This window comes from Schistocerca piceifrons, unplaced genomic scaffold (assembly GCF_021461385.2).
Source record: "Schistocerca piceifrons isolate TAMUIC-IGC-003096 unplaced genomic scaffold, iqSchPice1.1 HiC_scaffold_449, whole genome shotgun sequence".
In the NCBI taxonomy this organism is placed as follows: Eukaryota; Metazoa; Arthropoda; class Insecta; order Orthoptera; family Acrididae; genus Schistocerca; species Schistocerca piceifrons.
This window is the reverse complement of record NW_025728677.1, coordinates 26,390-43,943: the sequence shown is the minus strand read 5'-3', so window position 1 is coordinate 43,943 and position 17,554 is coordinate 26,390. Positions and strand designations below refer to the sequence as shown.

Here is a 17,554-nt window from a genome sequence, read left to right as displayed (position 1 = left end):
GGAGATATGCCCTTCCTCAGTACTAATGAGGCAACTTGTGAGGGCAGCCTCTGCAATAACCCCTTATATGTGTAAACTGTCCAGAACACCATCCCGCTCATTCGCTGATATGTTTCGTTTTCAAGAGAAGAAGAAAGTCCAGGAGTATAAAACAGTTGACTGCCTGTCTTATCAAGAGCCTAAGAAAAAGTTGGAAGGACACTGCTCAACCGATATGACATCAGACTTTGCAAACATTGTGTCAGAATTCACACCTAATCTGATGACAAGGTTTTAAACTGCATTTCCTGGCTGTTGCCATATGTTGGTGCCTGTTTTTCAGTTCGACCAACATGCCCAAAGTGCCATAAAGAAAGAGGACATCTGCCAAGGTGCCCTCCTCCCAGGATGAAATAGGCCAATAGTCTACCACCATCCAAACCAATAAGAGCCACCTGCTGCAGGCTGTAGAAAAGAACGATGATCTCCTATCCTAGAAATCGACACACAAATTCTCACAGAAACTGAAACCTCACAGGGATGAGATCGATAAAGTGAAAGTTAAACTGAATTCTACTGCTCCAGTTGATCCGGACCCCATCCTCCCACCCATCCAGGTCAAACCTCTAAATCCTGATAAAGGATCACACATTCAGGTGAAGCGCATCTTAGCAGGAAAGTAATTCATACTCCCATTTTCCCCTTCGCTGCTTTCTTAGATCCCAATCTGATGTTTCTTTGATGGAACCATAATGGCTACCCGATTCCGGTACCGGGAATCGAACCCGGGCCTCCTGGGTGAGAGCCAGGTATCCTAGCCACTAGACCACACCGGATAACGACGGCAGTGCTCTTTCCAGCGAACGCAGGAGCCACCCACGGTTAACTGACGACAACTGTAAAAAATCCACTCTCTCGCGTTATAGAACGGCGTGCCCCGGACGCATTTCGTGGAGACGGACGCCAGCAATGATGAGAGCAAAAGGTGCCTACAAATCCTGTCGTTGCACCACGCACTGTTCTACGACAATTCACCAAGCAGACGCTCACGCCTTGTTGTGCTGTTTCCTTTGCGGGCAATGAGTGCACCTGCCTTCGACACAGGAAACATTACACGTTTGGCAGCTGTGGGATTGGAACCCACGCCTCCGAAGAGAATGGTGCCTGAAACCAGCGCCTTAGACCGCTCGGCCACGCTACCTACACAGCACGCGCGTCACAAGAGCTGCGTCCTACCCCCACGAGAACACACCGCAACGGCACAAAAATGAGACGTAAAAAGTGGCAACGGTGGGATTCGAACCCACGCCTCCGAAGAGACTGGTGCCTAAAACCAGCGCCTTAGACCGCTCGGCCACGTTACCGTTGGAGCAGCAGCCGCGAAACGTTTCCTTTGTACTACAAAGATCACTTCGAAATGGAAGTATCTTGGCAATCGCCGTGCCATGTATTTCCACTGCTCTCCCACTGGAAGCGTCTCTTTAGGCCATCCACAGCAAGAAAAAGCCGTGCCCGCCGTATGGTAGCGACGCCACTTGTCTGTAGCTGTCGCAGTTAAGGAGACAGCGTCAAGAGACGTTTTCGTACCGTGACCAGGTTTCGAACCTGGGCTTTCCGTAACCACTAAAGTATCGTAGCTGTAACTGTCAGGCGGAGCCACAATGCTCCATGTATCAAACATATGTGAGCTCAAGGAGGTTACACTTGAAGAAAAAGCGGCAGCTTAACGCGATCACAGCAAAGCCCCCGGCAGCTACGGGATTCGAAACCGCGCCTACAGAGAGTCTGGTGCCTTAAACCAGCGCCTTAAAGCGCTCGGCCACGCTACATGCGCTGCTTGGTGCGCCAGTGTTCCTAGCATTTGTACAAACAGTGCACGCCACAGCTTCCTGTTCTGCTGGGACTGGCTGCTCATCCATCGCACTTCAAACAACTGCCCTTTTCGACTACAGAGAGCAGCGGACGTCTGCGCTCTGGGAGGCGACATTACGTGTTGGGGATGAAGTGGTAGGGCAAACTGCGGCCTGCGGAACACGAGTGAAAAAATCAAGAGAGTACTGTCATTTCGAGTACTCGTCATTGCAACGGCAGCAAGGCAAAACTTTCAAAATTGCCGTGACCAGGATTCGAACCTGGGTTATTGCGGCCACAACGCAATGTCCTAACCACTAGACGATCACGGCCACGGACGCGCCCGCGAAAGCAGCTGCCTGTAATGCAAGTGGCGATACACAGCAGAGCCTAGGCCAAGGTGTACGCCACAGCAGTGTGAGACACGGTCTCCATCACATGTATACGAGCAAATGAACGTGCCTGCGCTGTCAGGACACTAACTACAGTGGTTAGCTGCATTCACCTCCGTGGCAATGTCTTGCAGTCCCCCAAGCCTCTTGACTACAGGTATGTGGCTGGATAACAAGTGGATAGACGCTTCATCTCTCTCGCCGTCAGGTGTTGCCGTGAATCATACTTAACGTAGCTTTCTGCACGCGTCAGCGTAGCGTCAGTCGAGCAAAGTCGAGACAAGTCGCATAAGAGGAGCAACAAAAACGCGCGATTCCGGTACCGGGAATCGAACCCGGGCCTCCTGGGTGAGAGCCAGGTATCCTAGCCACTAGACCACACCGGATAACGACGGCAGTGCTCTTTCCAGCGAACGCAGGAGCCACCCACGGTTAACTGACGACAACTGTTAAAAAATCCACTCTCTCGCGTTATAGAACGGCGTGCCCCGGACGCATTTCGTGGAGACGGACGCCAGCAATGATGAGAGCAAAAGGTGCCTACAAATCCTGTCGTTGCACCACGCACTGTTCTACGACAATTCACCAAGCAGACGCTCACGCCTTGTTGTGCTGTTTCCTTTGCGGGCAATGAGTGCACCTGCCTTCGACACAGGAAACATTACACGTTTGGCAGCTGTGGGATTGGAACCCACGCCTCCGAAGAGAATGGTGCCTGAAACCAGCGCCTTAGACCGCTCGGCCACGCTACCTACACAGCACGCGCGTCACAAGAGCTGCGTCCTACCCCACGAGAACACACCGCAACGGCACAAAAATGAGACGTAAAAAGTGGCAACGGTGGGATTCGAACCCACGCCTCCGAAGAGACTGGTGCCTAAAACCAGCGCCTTAGACCGCTCGGCCACGTTACCGTTGGAGCAGCAGCCGCGAAACGTTTCCTTTGTACTACAAAGATCACTTCGAAATGGAAGTATCTTGGCAATCGCCGTGCCATGTATTTCCACTGCTCTCCCACTGGAAGCGTCTCTTTAGGCCATCCACAGCAAGAAAAAGCCGTGCCCCGCCGTATGGTAGCGACGCCACTTGTCTGTAGCTGTCGCAGTTAAGGAGACAGCGTCAAGAGACGTTTTCGTACCGTGACCAGGTTTCGAACCTGGGCTTTCCGTAACCACTAAAGTATCGTAGCTGTAACTGTCAGGCGGAGCCACAATGCTCCATGTATCAAACATATGTGAGCTCAAGGAGGTTACACTTGAAGAAAAAGCGGCAGCTTAACGCGATCACAGCAAAGCCCCCGGCAGCTACGGGATTCGAAACCGCGCCTACAGAGAGTCTGGTGCCTTAAACCAGCGCCTTAAAGCGCTCGGCCACGCTACATGCGCTGCTTGGTGCGCCAGTGTTCCTAGCATTTGTACAAACAGTGCACGCCACAGCTTCCTGTTCTGCTGGGACTGGCTGCTCATCCATCGCACTTCAAACAACTGCCCTTTTCGACTACAGAGAGCAGCGGACGTCTGCGCTCTGGGAGGCGACATTACGTGTTGGGGATGAAGTGGTAGGGCAAACTGCGGCCTGCGGAACACGAGTGAAAAAATCAAGAGAGTACTGTCATTTCGAGTACTCGTCATTGCAACGGCAGCAAGGCAAAACTTTCAAAATTGCCGTGACCAGGATTCGAACCTGGGTTATTGCGGCCACAACGCAATGTCCTAACCACTAGACGATCACGGCCACGGACGCGCCCGCGAAAGCAGCTGCCTGTAATGCAAGTGGCGATACACAGCAGAGCCTAGGCCAAGGTGTACGCCACAGCAGTGTGAGACACGGTCTCCATCACATGTATACGAGCAAATGAACGTGCCTGCGCTGTCAGGACACTAACTACAGTGGTTAGCTGCATTCACCTCCGTGGCAATGTCTTGCAGTCCCCCAAGCCTCTTGACTACAGGTATGTGGCTGGATAACAAGTGGATAGACGCTTCATCTCTCTCGCCGTCAGGTGTTGCCGTGAATCATACTTAACGTAGCTTTCTGCACGCGTCAGCGTAGCGTCAGTCGAGCAAAGTCGAGACAAGTCGCATAAGAGGAGCAACAAAAACGCGCGATTCCGGTACCGGGAATCGAACCCGGGCCTCCTGGGTGAGAGCCAGGTATCCTAGCCACTAGACCACACCGGATAACGACGGCAGTGCTCTTTCCAGCGAACGCAGGAGCCACCCACGGTTAACTGACGACAACTGTAAAAAATCCACTCTCTCGCGTTATAGAACGGCGTGCCCCGGACGCATTTCGTGGAGACGGACGCCAGCAATGATGAGAGCAAAAGGTGCCTACAAATCCTGTCGTTGCACCACGCACTGTTCTACGACAATTCACCAAGCAGACGCTCACGCCTTGTTGTGCTGTTTCCTTTGCGGGCAATGAGTGCACCTGCCTTCGACACAGGAAACATTACACGTTTGGCAGCTGTGGGATTGGAACCCACGCCTCCGAAGAGAATGGTGCCTGAAACCAGCGCCTTAGACCGCTCGGCCACGCTACCTACACAGCACGCGCGTCACAAGAGCTGCGTCCTACCCCACGAGAACACACCGCAACGGCACAAAAATGAGACGTAAAAAGTGGCAACGGTGGGATTCGAACCCACGCCTCCGAAGAGACTGGTGCCTAAAACCAGCGCCTTAGACCGCTCGGCCACGTTACCGTTGGAGCAGCAGCCGCGAAACGTTTCCTTTGTACTACAAAGATCACTTCGAAATGGAAGTATCTTGGCAATCGCCGTGCCATGTATTTCCACTGCTCTCCCACTGGAAGCGTCTCTTTAGGCCATCCACAGCAAGAAAAAGCCGTGCCCGCCGTATGGTAGCGACGCCACTTGTCTGTAGCTGTCGCAGTTAAGGAGACAGCGTCAAGAGACGTTTTCGTACCGTGACCAGGTTTCGAACCTGGGCTTTCCGTAACCACTAAAGTATCGTAGCTGTAACTGTCAGGCGGAGCCACAATGCTCCATGTATCAAACATATGTGAGCTCAAGGAGGTTACACTTGAAGAAAAAGCGGCAGCTTAACGCGATCACAGCAAAGCCCCCGGCAGCTACGGGATTCGAAACCGCGCCTACAGAGAGTCTGGTGCCTTAAACCAGCGCCTTAAAGCGCTCGGCCACGCTACATGCGCTGCTTGGTGCGCCAGTGTTCCTAGCATTTGTACAAACAGTGCACGCCACAGCTTCCTGTTCTGCTGGGACTGGCTGCTCATCCATCGCACTTCAAACAACTGCCCTTTTCGACTACAGAGAGCAGCGGACGTCTGCGCTCTGGGAGGCGACATTACGTGTTGGGGATGAAGTGGTAGGGCAAACTGCGGCCTGCGGAACACGAGTGAAAAAATCAACAGAGTACTGTCATTTCGAGTACTCGTCATTGCAACGGCAGCAAGGCAAAACTTTCAAAATTGCCGTGACCAGGATTCGAACCTGGGTTATTGCGGCCACAACGCAATGTCCTAACCACTAGACGATCACGGCCACGGACGCGCCCGCGAAAGCAGCTGCCTGTAATGCAAGTGGCGATACACAGCAGAGCCTAGGCCAAGGTGTACGCCACAGCAGTGTGAGACACGGTCTCCATCACATGTATACGAGCAAATGAACGTGCCTGCGCTGTCAGGACACTAACTACAGTGGTTAGCTGCATTCACCTCCGTGGCAATGTCTTGCAGTCCCCCAAGCCTCTTGACTACAGGTATGTGGCTGGATAACAAGTGGATAGACGCTTCATCTCTCTCGCCGTCAGGTGTTGCCGTGAATCATACTTAACGTAGCTTTCTGCACGCGTCAGCGTAGCGTCAGTCGAGCAAAGTCGAGACAAGTCGCATAAGAGGAGCAACAAAAACGCGCGATTCCGGTACCGGGAATCGAACCCGGGCCTCCTGGGTGAGAGCCAGGTATCCTAGCCACTAGACCACACCGGATAACGACGGCAGTGCTCTTTCCAGCGAACGCAGGAGCCACCCACGGTTAACTGACGACAACTGTAAAAAATCCACTCTCTCGCGTTATAGAACGGCGTGCCCCGGACGCATTTCGTGGAGACGGACGCCAGCAATGATGAGAGCAAAAGGTGCCTACAAATCCTGTCGTTGCACCACGCACTGTTCTACGACAATTCACCAAGCAGACGCTCACGCCTTGTTGTGCTGTTTCCTTTGCGGGCAATGAGTGCACCTGCCTTCGACACAGGAAACATTACACGTTTGGCAGCTGTGGGATTGGAACCCACGCCTCCGAAGAGAATGGTGCCTGAAACCAGCGCCTTAGACCGCTCGGCCACGCTACCTACACAGCACGCGCGTCACAAGAGCTGCGTCCTACCCCACGAGAACACACCGCAACGGCACAAAAATGAGACGTAAAAAGTGGCAACGGTGGGATTCGAACCCACGCCTCCGAAGAGACTGGTGCCTAAAACCAGCGCCTTAGACCGCTCGGCCACGTTACCGTTGGAGCAGCAGCCGCAAAACGTTTCCTTTGTACTACAAAGATCACTTCGAAATGGAAGTATCTTGGCAATCGCCGTGCCATGTATTTCCACTGCTCTCCCACTGGAAGCGTCTCTTTAGGCCATCCACAGCAAGAAAAAGCCGTGCCCGCCGTATGGTAGCGACGCCACTTGTCTGTAGCTGTCGCAGTTAAGGAGACAGCGTCAAGAGACGTTTTCGTACCGTGACCAGGTTTCGAACCTGGGCTTTCCGTAACCACTAAAGTATCGTAGCTGTAACTGTCAGGCGGAGCCACAATGCTCCATGTATCAAACATATGTGAGCTCAAGGAGGTTACACTTGAAGAAAAAGCGGCAGCTTAACGCGATCACAGCAAAGCCCCCGGCAGCTACGGGATTCGAAACCGCGCCTACAGAGAGTCTGGTGCCTTAAACCAGCGCCTTAAAGCGCTCGGCCACGCTACATGCGCTGCTTGGTGCGCCAGTGTTCCTAGCATTTGTACAAACAGTGCACGCCACAGCTTCCTGTTCTGCTGGGACTGGCTGCTCATCCATCGCACTTCAAACAACTGCCCTTTTCGACTACAGAGAGCAGCGGACGTCTGCGCTCTGGGAGGCGACATTACGTGTTGGGGATGAAGTGGTAGGGCAAACTGCGGCCTGCGGAACACGAGTGAAAAAATCAAGAGAGTACTGTCATTTCGAGTACTCGTCATTGCAACGGCAGCAAGGCAAAACTTTCAAAATTGCCGTGACCAGGATTCGAACCTGGGTTATTGCGGCCACAACGCAATGTCCTAACCACTAGACGATCACGGCCACGGACGCGCCCGCGAAAGCAGCTGCCTGTAATGCAAGTGGCGATACACAGCAGAGCCTAGGCCAAGGTGTACGCCACAGCAGTGTGAGACACGGTCTCCATCACATGTATACGAGCAAATGAACGTGCCTGCGCTGTCAGGACACTAACTACAGTGGTTAGCTGCATTCACCTCCGTGGCAATGTCTTGCAGTCCCCCAAGCCTCTTGACTACAGGTATGTGGCTGGATAACAAGTGGATAGACGCTTCATCTCTCTCGCCGTCAGGTGTTGCCGTGAATCATACTTAACGTAGCTTTCTGCACGCGTCAGCGTAGCGTCAGTCGAGCAAAGTCGAGACAAGTCGCATAAGAGGAGCAACAAAAACGCGCGATTCCGGTACCGGGAATCGAACCCGGGCCTCCTGGGTGAGAGCCAGGTATCCTAGCCACTAGACCACACCGGATAACGACGGCAGTGCTCTTTCCAGCGAACGCAGGAGCCACCCACGGTTAACTGACGACAACTGTAAAAAATCCACTCTCTCGCGTTATAGAACGGCGTGCCCCGGACGCATTTCGTGGAGACGGACGCCAGCAATGATGAGAGCAAAAGGTGCCTACAAATCCTGTCGTTGCACCACGCACTGTTCTACGACAATTCACCAAGCAGACGCTCACGCCTTGTTGTGCTGTTTCCTTTGCGGGCAATGAGTGCACCTGCCTTCGACACAGGAAACATTACACGTTTGGCAGCTGTGGGATTGGAACCCACGCCTCCGAAGAGAATGGTGCCTGAAACCAGCGCCTTAGACCGCTCGGCCACGCTACCTACACAGCACGCGCGTCACAAGAGCTGCGTCCTACCCCACGAGAACACACCGCAACGGCACAAAAATGAGACGTAAAAAGTGGCAACGGTGGGATTCGAACCCACGCCTCCGAAGAGACTGGTGCCTAAAACCAGCGCCTTAGACCGCTCGGCCACGTTACCGTTGGAGCAGCAGCCGCGAAACGTTTCCTTTGTACTACAAAGATCACTTCGAAATGGAAGTATCTTGGCAATCGCCGTGCCATGTATTTCCACTGCTCTCCCACTGGAAGCGTCTCTTTAGGCCATCCACAGCAAGAAAAAGCCGTGCCCGCCGTATGGTAGCGACGCCACTTGTCTGTAGCTGTCGCAGTTAAGGAGACAGCGTCAAGAGACGTTTTCGTACCGTGACCAGGTTTCGAACCTGGGCTTTCCGTAACCACTAAAGTATCGTAGCTGTAACTGTCAGGCGGAGCCACAATGCTCCATGTATCAAACATATGTGAGCTCAAGGAGGTTACACTTGAAGAAAAAGCGGCAGCTTAACGCGATCACAGCAAAGCCCCCGGCAGCTACGGGATTCGAAACCGCGCCTACAGAGAGTCTGGTGCCTTAAACCAGCGCCTTAAAGCGCTCGGCCACGCTACATGCGCTGCTTGGTGCGCCAGTGTTCCTAGCATTTGTACAAACAGTGCACGCCACAGCTTCCTGTTCTGCTGGGACTGGCTGCTCATCCATCGCACTTCAAACAACTGCCCTTTTCGACTACAGAGAGCAGCGGACGTCTGCGCTCTGGGAGGCGACATTACGTGTTGGGGATGAAGTGGTAGGGCAAACTGCGGCCTGCGGAACACGAGTGAAAAAATCAAGAGAGTACTGTCATTTCGAGTACTCGTCATTGCAACGGCAGCAAGGCAAAACTTTCAAAATTGCCGTGACCAGGATTCGAACCTGGGTTATTGCGGCCACAACGCAATGTCCTAACCACTAGACGATCACGGCCACGGACGCGCCCGCGAAAGCAGCTGCCTGTAATGCAAGTGGCGATACACAGCAGAGCCTAGGCCAAGGTGTACGCCACAGCAGTGTGAGACACGGTCTCCATCACATGTATACGAGCAAATGAACGTGCCTGCGCTGTCAGGACACTAACTACAGTGGTTAGCTGCATTCACCTCCGTGGCAATGTCTTGCAGTCCCCCAAGCCTCTTGACTACAGGTATGTGGCTGGATAACAAGTGGATAGACGCTTCATCTCTCTCGCCGTCAGGTGTTGCCGTGAATCATACTTAACGTAGCTTTCTGCACGCGTCAGCGTAGCGTCAGTCGAGCAAAGTCGAGACAAGTCGCATAAGAGGAGCAACAAAAACGCGCGATTCCGGTACCGGGAATCGAACCCGGGCCTCCTGGGTGAGAGCCAGGTATCCTAGCCACTAGACCACACCGGATAACGACGGCAGTGCTCTTTCCAGCGAACGCAGGAGCCACCCACGGTTAACTGACGACAACTGTAAAAAATCCACTCTCTCGCGTTATAGAACGGCGTGCCCCGGACGCATTTCGTGGAGACGGACGCCAGCAATGATGAGAGCAAAAGGTGCCTACAAATCCTGTCGTTGCACCACGCACTGTTCTACGACAATTCACCAAGCAGACGCTCACGCCTTGTTGTGCTGTTTCCTTTGCGGGCAATGAGTGCACCTGCCTTCGACACAGGAAACATTACACGTTTGGCAGCTGTGGGATTGGAACCCACGCCTCCGAAGAGAATGGTGCCTGAAACCAGCGCCTTAGACCGCTCGGCCACGCTACCTACACAGCACGCGCGTCACAAGAGCTGCGTCCTACCCCACGAGAACACACCGCAACGGCACAAAAATGAGACGTAAAAAGTGGCAACGGTGGGATTCGAACCCACGCCTCCGAAGAGACTGGTGCCTAAAACCAGCGCCTTAGACCGCTCGGCCACGTTACCGTTGGAGCAGCAGCCGCGAAACGTTTCCTTTGTACTACAAAGATCACTTCGAAATGGAAGTATCTTGGCAATCGCCGTGCCATGTATTTCCACTGCTCTCCCACTGGAAGCGTCTCTTTAGGCCATCCACAGCAAGAAAAAGCCGTGCCCGCCGTATGGTAGCGACGCCACTTGTCTGTAGCTGTCGCAGTTAAGGAGACAGCGTCAAGAGACGTTTTCGTACCGTGACCAGGTTTCGAACCTGGGCTTTCCGTAACCACTAAAGTATCGTAGCTGTAACTGTCAGGCGGAGCCACAATGCTCCATGTATCAAACATATGTGAGCTCAAGGAGGTTACACTTGAAGAAAAAGCGGCAGCTTAACGCGATCACAGCAAAGCCCCCGGCAGCTACGGGATTCGAAACCGCGCCTACAGAGAGTCTGGTGCCTTAAACCAGCGCCTTAAAGCGCTCGGCCACGCTACATGCGCTGCTTGGTGCGCCAGTGTTCCTAGCATTTGTACAAACAGTGCACGCCACAGCTTCCTGTTCTGCTGGGACTGGCTGCTCATCCATCGCACTTCAAACAACTGCCCTTTTCGACTACAGAGAGCAGCGGACGTCTGCGCTCTGGGAGGCGACATTACGTGTTGGGGATGAAGTGGTAGGGCAAACTGCGGCCTGCGGAACACGAGTGAAAAAATCAAGAGAGTACTGTCATTTCGAGTACTCGTCATTGCAACGGCAGCAAGGCAAAACTTTCAAAATTGCCGTGACCAGGATTCGAACCTGGGTTATTGCGGCCACAACGCAATGTCCTAACCACTAGACGATCACGGCCACGGACGCGCCCGCGAAAGCAGCTGCCTGTAATGCAAGTGGCGATACACAGCAGAGCCTAGGCCAAGGTGTACGCCACAGCAGTGTGAGACACGGTCTCCATCACATGTATACGAGCAAATGAACGTGCCTGCGCTGTCAGGACACTAACTACAGTGGTTAGCTGCATTCACCTCCGTGGCAATGTCTTGCAGTCCCCCAAGCCTCTTGACTACAGGTATGTGGCTGGATAACAAGTGGATAGACGCTTCATCTCTCTCGCCGTCAGGTGTTGCCGTGAATCATACTTAACGTAGCTTTCTGCACGCGTCAGCGTAGCGTCAGTCGAGCAAAGTCGAGACAAGTCGCATAAGAGGAGCAACAAAAACGCGCGATTCCGGTACCGGGAATCGAACCCGGGCCTCCTGGGTGAGAGCCAGGTATCCTAGCCACTAGACCACACCGGATAACGACGGCAGTGCTCTTTCCAGCGAACGCAGGAGCCACCCACGGTTAACTGACGACAACTGTAAAAAATCCACTCTCTCGCGTTATAGAACGGCGTGCCCCGGACGCATTTCGTGGAGACGGACGCCAGCAATGATGAGAGCAAAAGGTGCCTACAAATCCTGTCGTTGCACCACGCACTGTTCTACGACAATTCACCAAGCAGACGCTCACGCCTTGTTGTGCTGTTTCCTTTGCGGGCAATGAGTGCACCTGCCTTCGACACAGGAAACATTACACGTTTGGCAGCTGTGGGATTGGAACCCACGCCTCCGAAGAGAATGGTGCCTGAAACCAGCGCCTTAGACCGCTCGGCCACGCTACCTACACAGCACGCGCGTCACAAGAGCTGCGTCCTACCCCACGAGAACACACCGCAACGGCACAAAAATGAGACGTAAAAAGTGGCAACGGTGGGATTCGAACCCACGCCTCCGAAGAGACTGGTGCCTAAAACCAGCGCCTTAGACCGCTCGGCCACGTTACCGTTGGAGCAGCAGCCGCGAAACGTTTCCTTTGTACTACAAAGATCACTTCGAAATGGAAGTATCTTGGCAATCGCCGTGCCATGTATTTCCACTGCTCTCCCACTGGAAGCGTCTCTTTAGGCCATCCACAGCAAGAAAAAGCCGTGCCCGCCGTATGGTAGCGACGCCACTTGTCTGTAGCTGTCGCAGTTAAGGAGACAGCGTCAAGAGACGTTTTCGTACCGTGACCAGGTTTCGAACCTGGGCTTTCCGTAACCACTAAAGTATCGTAGCTGTAACTGTCAGGCGGAGCCACAATGCTCCATGTATCAAACATATGTGAGCTCAAGGAGGTTACACTTGAAGAAAAAGCGGCAGCTTAACGCGATCACAGCAAAGCCCCCGGCAGCTACGGGATTCGAAACCGCGCCTACAGAGAGTCTGGTGCCTTAAACCAGCGCCTTAAAGCGCTCGGCCACGCTACATGCGCTGCTTGGTGCGCCAGTGTTCCTAGCATTTGTACAAACAGTGCACGCCACAGCTTCCTGTTCTGCTGGGACTGGCTGCTCATCCATCGCACTTCAAACAACTGCCCTTTTCGACTACAGAGAGCAGCGGACGTCTGCGCTCTGGGAGGCGACATTACGTGTTGGGGATGAAGTGGTAGGGCAAACTGCGGCCTGCGGAACACGAGTGAAAAAATCAAGAGAGTACTGTCATTTCGAGTACTCGTCATTGCAACGGCAGCAAGGCAAAACTTTCAAAATTGCCGTGACCAGGATTCGAACCTGGGTTATTGCGGCCACAACGCAATGTCCTAACCACTAGACGATCACGGCCACGGACGCGCCCGCGAAAGCAGCTGCCTGTAATGCAAGTGGCGATACACAGCAGAGCCTAGGCCAAGGTGTACGCCACAGCAGTGTGAGACACGGTCTCCATCACATGTATACGAGCAAATGAACGTGCCTGCGCTGTCAGGACACTAACTACAGTGGTTAGCTGCATTCACCTCCGTGGCAATGTCTTGCAGTCCCCCAAGCCTCTTGACTACAGGTATGTGGCTGGATAACAAGTGGATAGACGCTTCATCTCTCTCGCCGTCAGGTGTTGCCGTGAATCATACTTAACGTAGCTTTCTGCACGCGTCAGCGTAGCGTCAGTCGAGCAAAGTCGAGACAAGTCGCATAAGAGGAGCAACAAAAACGCGCGATTCCGGTACCGGGAATCGAACCCGGGCCTCCTGGGTGAGAGCCAGGTATCCTAGCCACTAGACCACACCGGATAACGACGGCAGTGCTCTTTCCAGCGAACGCAGGAGCCACCCACGGTTAACTGACGACAACTGTAAAAAATCCACTCTCTCGCGTTATAGAACGGCGTGCCCCGGACGCATTTCGTGGAGACGGACGCCAGCAATGATGAGAGCAAAAGGTGCCTACAAATCCTGTCGTTGCACCACGCACTGTTCTACGACAATTCACCAAGCAGACGCTCACGCCTTGTTGTGCTGTTTCCTTTGCGGGCAATGAGTGCACCTGCCTTCGACACAGGAAACATTACACGTTTGGCAGCTGTGGGATTGGAACCCACGCCTCCGAAGAGAATGGTGCCTGAAACCAGCGCCTTAGACCGCTCGGCCACGCTACCTACACAGCACGCGCGTCACAAGAGCTGCGTCCTACCCCACGAGAACACACCGCAACGGCACAAAAATGAGACGTAAAAAGTGGCAACGGTGGGATTCGAACCCACGCCTCCGAAGAGACTGGTGCCTAAAACCAGCGCCTTAGACCGCTCGGCCACGTTACCGTTGGAGCAGCAGCCGCGAAACGTTTCCTTTGTACTACAAAGATCACTTCGAAATGGAAGTATCTTGGCAATCGCCGTGCCATGTATTTCCACTGCTCTCCCACTGGAAGCGTCTCTTTAGGCCATCCACAGCAAGAAAAAGCCGTGCCCGCCGTATGGTAGCGACGCCACTTGTCTGTAGCTGTCGCAGTTAAGGAGACAGCGTCAAGAGACGTTTTCGTACCGTGACCAGGTTTCGAACCTGGGCTTTCCGTAACCACTAAAGTATCGTAGCTGTAACTGTCAGGCGGAGCCACAATGCTCCATGTATCAAACATATGTGAGCTCAAGGAGGTTACACTTGAAGAAAAAGCGGCAGCTTAACGCGATCACAGCAAAGCCCCCGGCAGCTACGGGATTCGAAACCGCGCCTACAGAGAGTCTGGTGCCTTAAACCAGCGCCTTAAAGCGCTCGGCCACGCTACATGCGCTGCTTGGTGCGCCAGTGTTCCTAGCATTTGTACAAACAGTGCACGCCACAGCTTCCTGTTCTGCTGGGACTGGCTGCTCATCCATCGCACTTCAAACAACTGCCCTTTTCGACTACAGAGAGCAGCGGACGTCTGCGCTCTGGGAGGCGACATTACGTGTTGGGGATGAAGTGGTAGGGCAAACTGCGGCCTGCGGAACACGAGTGAAAAAATCAAGAGAGTACTGTCATTTCGAGTACTCGTCATTGCAACGGCAGCAAGGCAAAACTTTCAAAATTGCCGTGACCAGGATTCGAACCTGGGTTATTGCGGCCACAACGCAATGTCCTAACCACTAGACGATCACGGCCACGGACGCGCCCGCGAAAGCAGCTGCCTGTAATGCAAGTGGCGATACACAGCAGAGCCTAGGCCAAGGTGTACGCCACAGCAGTGTGAGACACGGTCTCCATCACATGTATACGAGCAAATGAACGTGCCTGCGCTGTCAGGACACTAACTACAGTGGTTAGCTGCATTCACCTCCGTGGCAATGTCTTGCAGTCCCCCAAGCCTCTTGACTACAGGTATGTGGCTGGATAACAAGTGGATAGACGCTTCATCTCTCTCGCCGTCAGGTGTTGCCGTGAATCATACTTAACGTAGCTTTCTGCACGCGTCAGCGTAGCGTCAGTCGAGCAAAGTCGAGACAAGTCGCATAAGAGGAGCAACAAAAACGCGCGATTCCGGTACCGGGAATCGAACCCGGGCCTCCTGGGTGAGAGCCAGGTATCCTAGCCACTAGACCACACCGGATAACGACGGCAGTGCTCTTTCCAGCGAACGCAGGAGCCACCCACGGTTAACTGACGACAACTGTAAAAAATCCACTCTCTCGCGTTATAGAACGGCGTGCCCCGGACGCATTTCGTGGAGACGGACGCCAGCAATGATGAGAGCAAAAGGTGCCTACAAATCCTGTCGTTGCACCACGCACTGTTCTACGACAATTCACCAAGCAGACGCTCACGCCTTGTTGTGCTGTTTCCTTTGCGGGCAATGAGTGCACCTGCCTTCGACACAGGAAACATTACACGTTTGGCAGCTGTGGGATTGGAACCCACGCCTCCGAAGAGAATGGTGCCTGAAACCAGCGCCTTAGACCGCTCGGCCACGCTACCTACACAGCACGCGCGTCACAAGAGCTGCGTCCTACCCCACGAGAACACACCGCAACGGCACAAAAATGAGACGTAAAAAGTGGCAACGGTGGGATTCGAACCCACGCCTCCGAAGAGACTGGTGCCTAAAACCAGCGCCTTAGACCGCTCGGCCACGTTACCGTTGGAGCAGCAGCCGCAAAACGTTTCCTTTGTACTACAAAGATCACTTCGAAATGGAAGTATCTTGGCAATCGCCGTGCCATGTATTTCCACTGCTCTCCCACTGGAAGCGTCTCTTTAGGCCATCCACAGCAAGAAAAAGCCGTGCCCGCCGTATGGTAGCGACGCCACTTGTCTGTAGCTGTCGCAGTTAAGGAGACAGCGTCAAGAGACGTTTTCGTACCGTGACCAGGTTTCGAACCTGGGCTTTCCGTAACCACTAAAGTATCGTAGCTGTAACTGTCAGGCGGAGCCACAATGCTCCATGTATCAAACATATGTGAGCTCAAGGAGGTTACACTTGAAGAAAAAGCGGCAGCTTAACGCGATCACAGCAAAGCCCCCGGCAGCTACGGGATTCGAAACCGCGCCTACAGAGAGTCTGGTGCCTTAAACCAGCGCCTTAAAGCGCTCGGCCACGCTACATGCGCTGCTTGGTGCGCCAGTGTTCCTAGCATTTGTACAAACAGTGCACGCCACAGCTTCCTGTTCTGCTGGGACTGGCTGCTCATCCATCGCACTTCAAACAACTGCCCTTTTCGACTACAGAGAGCAGCGGACGTCTGCGCTCTGGGAGGCGACATTACGTGTTGGGGATGAAGTGGTAGGGCAAACTGCGGCCTGCGGAACACGAGTGAAAAAATCAAGAGAGTACTGTCATTTCGAGTACTCGTCATTGCAACGGCAGCAAGGCAAAACTTTCAAAATTGCCCTGACCAGGATTCGAACCTGGGTTATTGCGGCCACAACGCAATGTCCTAACCACTAGACGATCACGGCCACGGACGCGCCCGCGAAAGCAGCTGCCTGTAATGCAAGTGGCGATACACAGCAGAGCCTAGGCCAAGGTGTACGCCACAGCAGTGTGAGACACGGTCTCCATCACATGTATACGAGCAAATGAACGTGCCTGCGCTGTCAGGACACTAACTACAGTGGTTAGCTGCATTCACCTCCGTGGCAATGTCTTGCAGTCCCCCAAGCCTCTTGACTACAGGTATGTGGCTGGATAACAAGTGGATAGACGCTTCATCTCTCTCGCCGTCAGGTGTTGCCGTGAATCATACTTAACGTAGCTTTCTGCACGCGTCAGCGTAGCGTCAGTCGAGCAAAGTCGAGACAAGTCGCATAAGAGGAGCAACAAAAACGCGCGATTCCGGTACCGGGAATCGAACCCGGGCCTCCTGGGTGAGAGCCAGGTATCCTAGCCACTAGACCACACCGGATAACGACGGCAGTGCTCTTTCCAGCGAACGCAGGAGCCACCCACGGTTAACTGACGACAACTGTAAAAAATCCACTCTCTCGCGTTATAGAACGGCGTGCCCCGGACGCATTTCGTGGAGACGGACGCCAGCAATGATGAGAGCAAAAGGTGCCTACAAATCCTGTCGTTGCACCACGCACTGTTCTACGACAATTCACCAAGCAGACGCTCACGCCTTGTTGTGCTGTTTCCTTTGCGGGCAATGAGTGCACCTGCCTTCGACACAGGAAACATTACACGTTTGGCAGCTGTGGGATTGGAACCCACGCCTCCGAAGAGAATGGTGCCTGAAACCAGCGCCTTAGACCGCTCGGCCACGCTACCTACACAGCACGCGCGTCACAAGAGCTGCGTCCTACCCCACGAGAACACACCGCAACGGCACAAAAATGAGACGTAAAAAGTGGCAACGGTGGGATTCGAACCCACGCCTCCGAAGAGACTGGTGCCTAAAACCAGCGCCTTAGACCGCTCGGCCACGTTACCGTTGGAGCAGCAGCCGCGAAACGTTTCCTTTGTACTACAAAGATCACTTCGAAATGGAAGTATCTTGGCAATCGCCGTGCC

General features: G+C 53.8%; 29 non-coding genes across 29 annotated transcripts; all 29 read right to left on the bottom strand.

Annotated features, from left to right (window-relative positions):
• Nucleotides 1–743: 743 nt before the first annotated feature.
• On the bottom strand, nt 744–815 carry Trnae-cuc. Its single transcript has one exon. It is a non-coding gene; the product is annotated as a tRNA-Glu (tRNA).
• A 446-nt stretch (nt 816–1,261) lies between these two features.
• On the bottom strand, nt 1,262–1,343 carry Trnal-uag. Its single transcript has one exon. It is a non-coding gene; the product is annotated as a tRNA-Leu (tRNA).
• A 747-nt stretch (nt 1,344–2,090) lies between these two features.
• Trnah-gug lies at nt 2,091–2,162 on the bottom strand. Its single transcript has one exon. It is a non-coding gene; the product is annotated as a tRNA-His (tRNA).
• A 374-nt stretch (nt 2,163–2,536) lies between these two features.
• Nucleotides 2,537–2,608, bottom strand: Trnae-cuc. The gene has a single exon. It is a non-coding gene; the product is annotated as a tRNA-Glu (tRNA).
• A 446-nt stretch (nt 2,609–3,054) lies between these two features.
• Trnal-uag lies at nt 3,055–3,136 on the bottom strand. The gene has a single exon. It is a non-coding gene; the product is annotated as a tRNA-Leu (tRNA).
• A 748-nt stretch (nt 3,137–3,884) lies between these two features.
• Nucleotides 3,885–3,956, bottom strand: Trnah-gug. The gene has a single exon. It is a non-coding gene; the product is annotated as a tRNA-His (tRNA).
• A 374-nt stretch (nt 3,957–4,330) lies between these two features.
• Nucleotides 4,331–4,402, bottom strand: Trnae-cuc. The gene has a single exon. It is a non-coding gene; the product is annotated as a tRNA-Glu (tRNA).
• A 445-nt stretch (nt 4,403–4,847) lies between these two features.
• Trnal-uag lies at nt 4,848–4,929 on the bottom strand. The gene has a single exon. It is a non-coding gene; the product is annotated as a tRNA-Leu (tRNA).
• A 747-nt stretch (nt 4,930–5,676) lies between these two features.
• Nucleotides 5,677–5,748, bottom strand: Trnah-gug. Its single transcript has one exon. It is a non-coding gene; the product is annotated as a tRNA-His (tRNA).
• A 374-nt stretch (nt 5,749–6,122) lies between these two features.
• On the bottom strand, nt 6,123–6,194 carry Trnae-cuc. Its single transcript has one exon. It is a non-coding gene; the product is annotated as a tRNA-Glu (tRNA).
• A 445-nt stretch (nt 6,195–6,639) lies between these two features.
• On the bottom strand, nt 6,640–6,721 carry Trnal-uag. The gene has a single exon. It is a non-coding gene; the product is annotated as a tRNA-Leu (tRNA).
• A 747-nt stretch (nt 6,722–7,468) lies between these two features.
• Nucleotides 7,469–7,540, bottom strand: Trnah-gug. The gene has a single exon. It is a non-coding gene; the product is annotated as a tRNA-His (tRNA).
• A 374-nt stretch (nt 7,541–7,914) lies between these two features.
• On the bottom strand, nt 7,915–7,986 carry Trnae-cuc. Its single transcript has one exon. It is a non-coding gene; the product is annotated as a tRNA-Glu (tRNA).
• Nucleotides 7,987–8,431: 445 nt separating this feature from the next.
• On the bottom strand, nt 8,432–8,513 carry Trnal-uag. The gene has a single exon. It is a non-coding gene; the product is annotated as a tRNA-Leu (tRNA).
• Nucleotides 8,514–9,260: 747 nt separating this feature from the next.
• On the bottom strand, nt 9,261–9,332 carry Trnah-gug. Its single transcript has one exon. It is a non-coding gene; the product is annotated as a tRNA-His (tRNA).
• Nucleotides 9,333–9,706: 374 nt separating this feature from the next.
• Trnae-cuc lies at nt 9,707–9,778 on the bottom strand. Its single transcript has one exon. It is a non-coding gene; the product is annotated as a tRNA-Glu (tRNA).
• A 445-nt stretch (nt 9,779–10,223) lies between these two features.
• On the bottom strand, nt 10,224–10,305 carry Trnal-uag. The gene has a single exon. It is a non-coding gene; the product is annotated as a tRNA-Leu (tRNA).
• Nucleotides 10,306–11,052: 747 nt separating this feature from the next.
• Trnah-gug lies at nt 11,053–11,124 on the bottom strand. Its single transcript has one exon. It is a non-coding gene; the product is annotated as a tRNA-His (tRNA).
• Nucleotides 11,125–11,498: 374 nt separating this feature from the next.
• On the bottom strand, nt 11,499–11,570 carry Trnae-cuc. Its single transcript has one exon. It is a non-coding gene; the product is annotated as a tRNA-Glu (tRNA).
• Nucleotides 11,571–12,015: 445 nt separating this feature from the next.
• Nucleotides 12,016–12,097, bottom strand: Trnal-uag. The gene has a single exon. It is a non-coding gene; the product is annotated as a tRNA-Leu (tRNA).
• Nucleotides 12,098–12,844: 747 nt separating this feature from the next.
• On the bottom strand, nt 12,845–12,916 carry Trnah-gug. Its single transcript has one exon. It is a non-coding gene; the product is annotated as a tRNA-His (tRNA).
• A 374-nt stretch (nt 12,917–13,290) lies between these two features.
• Trnae-cuc lies at nt 13,291–13,362 on the bottom strand. Its single transcript has one exon. It is a non-coding gene; the product is annotated as a tRNA-Glu (tRNA).
• Nucleotides 13,363–13,807: 445 nt separating this feature from the next.
• On the bottom strand, nt 13,808–13,889 carry Trnal-uag. The gene has a single exon. It is a non-coding gene; the product is annotated as a tRNA-Leu (tRNA).
• Nucleotides 13,890–14,636: 747 nt separating this feature from the next.
• On the bottom strand, nt 14,637–14,708 carry Trnah-gug. Its single transcript has one exon. It is a non-coding gene; the product is annotated as a tRNA-His (tRNA).
• A 374-nt stretch (nt 14,709–15,082) lies between these two features.
• On the bottom strand, nt 15,083–15,154 carry Trnae-cuc. Its single transcript has one exon. It is a non-coding gene; the product is annotated as a tRNA-Glu (tRNA).
• Nucleotides 15,155–15,599: 445 nt separating this feature from the next.
• On the bottom strand, nt 15,600–15,681 carry Trnal-uag. The gene has a single exon. It is a non-coding gene; the product is annotated as a tRNA-Leu (tRNA).
• A 747-nt stretch (nt 15,682–16,428) lies between these two features.
• Nucleotides 16,429–16,500, bottom strand: Trnah-gug. The gene has a single exon. It is a non-coding gene; the product is annotated as a tRNA-His (tRNA).
• Nucleotides 16,501–16,874: 374 nt separating this feature from the next.
• On the bottom strand, nt 16,875–16,946 carry Trnae-cuc. The gene has a single exon. It is a non-coding gene; the product is annotated as a tRNA-Glu (tRNA).
• Nucleotides 16,947–17,391: 445 nt separating this feature from the next.
• Trnal-uag lies at nt 17,392–17,473 on the bottom strand. The gene has a single exon. It is a non-coding gene; the product is annotated as a tRNA-Leu (tRNA).
• Nucleotides 17,474–17,554: the final 81 nt, after the last annotated feature.